The 3,471-nt window shown below is 74.8% G+C and overlaps 1 protein-coding gene across 1 annotated transcript in view; it reads right to left on the bottom strand.

The window, feature by feature from the left end:
* The window catches only part of jmjd7 (jumonji domain containing 7), a 35,060-nt gene extending 31,835 nt beyond the window's left edge, over window positions 1-3,225 (bottom strand). Inside the window, exon 1 of the mRNA XM_087990121.1 lies at window positions 3,159-3,225. The gene's annotated coding sequence lies outside the window, so the exon portion shown is untranslated. The remainder of the gene's footprint in view (window positions 1-3,158) is intronic.
* Window positions 3,226-3,471: the final 246 nt, after the last annotated feature.

Here is a 3,471-nt window from a genome sequence, read left to right as displayed (position 1 = left end):
TGGGGTGGGTGGGATGGGTGGGTGGGGTGGGTGGGATGGGGTGGGTGGGATGGGGGGGTGGGGTGGGTGGGATGGGGTGGGTGGGATGGGGGGGTGGGGTGGGTGGGATGGGGGGGTGGGGTGGGTGGGATGGGGGTGGGTTGGGTGGGATGGGGGGGTGGGGGGGTGGGTTGGTTGGGATGGTGGGTGGGGTGGGTTGGGTGGGATGGGGGGGTGGGGGGGTGGGTTGGGTGGGATGGGGGGGTGGGGGGGTGGGTTGGGTGGGATGGGGGGGTGGGGGGGTGGGTTGGGTGGGGTGGGGGGGTGGGTTGGGTGGGGGGGTGGGGGGGTGGGTTGGGTGGGATGGGGGGTGGGATGGGGGGGTGGGATGGGGGGTGGGGGGGTGGGATGGGGGGTGGGGGGGTGGGATGGGGGGTGGGGGGTGGGATGTGGGGTGGGGGGGTGGGTTGGGTGGGATGGGGTGGTGGGATGGGGTGGTGGGGGGGTGGGATGGGGTGGTGGGGGGGTGGGATGGGGTGGGGGGGTGGGATGGGGTGGGGGGTGGGTGGGGTGGGGGGGTGGGGGGTGGGTGGGGTGGGGGGTGGGGGGGGGTGGGTGGGGTGGGGGGGGGGTGGGGTGGGGGGGGTGGGTGGGGTGGGTGGGTGGGGGGTGGTTTGTGTGGGGGGGTTGGGGGGGTGGGTTGGGTGGTGGGGGTGGGTTGGGTGGGATGGGGGGTTGGGTTGGGTGGGGTGGGGTGGGGTGGGTGGGGTGGGGTGGGGTGGGGTGGGGGGTGTGGGGGTGTGGGAGGGTGGGTTGTGTGGGGGGGTGGGTTGGGTGGGTTGTGTGGGGGGGGTGGGTTGTGTGGGGGGGGGTGGGTTGTGTGGGGGGGTGGGTTGTGTGGGGGGGGTGGGTTGTGTGGGGGGGGTGGGTTGGGTGGGTTGGGTGTGGGGGGGTGGGTTGGGTGGGGGGGGGGTGGGTTGGGTGGGGGGGGGGTGGGTTGGGTGGGGGGGGGTGGGTTGGGTGGGGGGGGTGGGTTGGTGGGGGGGGTGGGTTGGTGGGGGGGGGTGGGTTGGTGGGGGGGGTGGGTTGGTGGGGGGGGTGGGTATGGTGGGGGGGGGGTGGGTTGGGTGGGGGGGGGTGGGTTGGGTGGGGTGGGTTGGGTGGGGGGGGTGGGGGGGGGTGGGTTGGGTGGGGGGGGGTGGGTTGGGTGGGGGGGGTGGGTTGGGTGGGGGGGGGGTGGGTTGGGTGGGGGGGGGGGGTTGGGTGGGGGGGGGGGTTGGGTGGGGGGGGGTGGGTTGGGTGGGGGGGGGTGGGTTGGGTGGGGGGGGTGGGGGGGGTGGGGGGGGTGGGGGGGGTGGGTTGGGGGGGTTGGGGGAGTTGGGGGGGATGGGTGGGTGGGGTGGGTGGGGTGGGTGGGGTGGGTGGGATGGGTGGGGTGGGGTGGGTGGGGTGGGTGGGATGGGTGGGTGGGATGGGTGGGTGGGGTGGGGTGGGTGGGTGGGGTGGGGTGGGTGGGTGGGGTGGGGTGGGTGGGGTGGGTGGGGTGGGTGGGTGGGGTGGGTGGGGTGGGTGGGGTGGGTGGGGTGGGTGGGTGGGGTGGGTGGGGTGGGTGGGGTGGGTGGGGTGGGGTGGGTGGGGTGGGTGGGGTGGGTGGGGTGGGGTGGGTGGGGTGGGTGGGGTGGGTGGGTGGGTGGGGTGGGTGGGTGGGATGGGTGGGTGGGGTGGGATGAGTGGGTGGGGTGGGATGGGTGGGTGGGGTGGGGTGGGTGGGTGGGATGGGTGGGGTGGGATGGGTGGGTGGGGTGGGATGGGTGGGTGGGGTGGGATGGGTGGGGTGGGTGGGGTGGGATGGGTGGGTGGGGTGGGGTGGGATGGGTGGGGTGGGGTGGGATGGGTGGGTGGGGTGGGGTGGGATGGGTGGGTGGGGTGGGGTGGGATGGGTGGGTGGGGTGGGGTGGGTGGGTGGGGTGGGGTGGGGTGGGTGGGGTGGGGTGGGGTGGGTGGGTGGGTGGGGTGGGGTGGGTGGGTGGGGTGGGGTGGGGTGGGTGGGTGGGGTGGGGTGGGTGGGTGGGGTGGGGTGGGTGGGTGGGGTGGGGTGGGGTGGGTGGGTGGGTGGGTGGGTGGGTGGGTGGGGTGGGTGGGTGGGTGGGTGGGGTGGGGTGGGTGGGTGGGGTGGGTGGGTGGGTGGGTGGGGTGGGTGGGGTGGGTGGGGGGTGGGTTGGGTGGGATGGGGGGTGGGGGGTGGGGGGTGGGTTGGGTGGGATGGGGGGGTGGGTTGGGTGGGATGGGGGGTGGGGGGGGTGGGATGGGGGGGTGGGGGGGGTGGGATGGGGGGTGGGGGGGTGGGTTGGGTGGGATGGGGTGGTGGGATGGGGTGGTGGGGGGGTGGGAGGGGGTGGTTGGGGGGAGGGGATGTGGGGGAACGGTGGGAGGGGATGTGGGGGAACGGTGGGAGGGGATGTGGGGGAAGGGTGGGAGGGGATGTGGGGGAAGGGGGGGGAGGGGATGTGGGGGAAGGGGGGGAGGGGATGTGGGGGAAGTGGGGGAGGGGATGGGGGGGAGGGGATGGGGGGGAGGGGATGGGGGGGAGGGGATGGGGGGGAGGGGATGTGGGGGAAGGGGGGGAGGGGATGTGGGGGAAGGGGGGGAGGGGATGGGGGGGAAGGGGATGTGGGGGAAGGGGGGGAGGGGATGGGGGGGAAGGGGGGGAGGGGATGGGGGGGAAGGGGGGGAGGGGATGGGGGGGAAGGGGGGGAGGGGATGGGGGGGAAGGGGGGGAGGGGATGTGGGGGAAGGGGGGGAGGGGAAGTGGGGGGAGGGGAAGTGGGGGGGGAGGGGAAGTGGGGGGAGGGGAAGTGGGGGGGGAGGGGAAGTGGGGGGGGGAGGGGAAGTGGGGGGAGGGGATGTGGGGGAAGGGGGGGGAGGGGATGTGGGGGAAGGGGGGGGAGGGGATGTGGGGGAAGGGGGGGGAGGGGATGTGGGGGAAGGGGGGGGAGGGGATGTGGGGGAAGGGGGGGGAGGGATGTGGGGGAAGGGTGGGGAGGGGATGTGGAGTGAAGGGGGTTGGGGTGGGATTGCGCTGGACGGGGTTCGAGAGCCCAGTCGGGATTGATAAGGAGCTGCCTGATTGAAAGCGGCAGAAATGAAACAGTGACAAGACCCAGAGCGGCCTCACTCACCCCGTGCCTCGTGCGCCACTCGCCACAGACTTTCCCGAATAAACTGCATCTCCCACCGGCCACACGAGCATCTCCACCCCCTCACAGCGCCCCCCGAGGGCCGGGAGGAATCACAGCCACCGCCTCACAGCGCCCCCCGAGGGCCGGGAGGAATCACAGCCACCGCCTCACAGCGCCCCCCGAGGGCCTGGAGGAATCACAGCCACCTCCTCACAGCGCCCCCCGAGGGCCGGGAGGAATCACAGCCACCGCCTCACAGCGCCCCCCGAGGGCCGGGAGTTATCACAGCCACCCCCTCACAGCGCCCCCCGAG

The sequence above is a fragment of the Chiloscyllium plagiosum genome, unplaced genomic scaffold, assembly GCF_037043375.1.
Source record: "Chiloscyllium plagiosum isolate Xiang-an unplaced genomic scaffold, Cpla_swu_hap1 HiC_scaffold_8, whole genome shotgun sequence".
In the NCBI taxonomy this organism is placed as follows: Eukaryota; Metazoa; Chordata; class Chondrichthyes; order Orectolobiformes; family Hemiscylliidae; genus Chiloscyllium; species Chiloscyllium plagiosum.
This window is presented reverse-complemented; position numbering and strand designations above follow the sequence as displayed.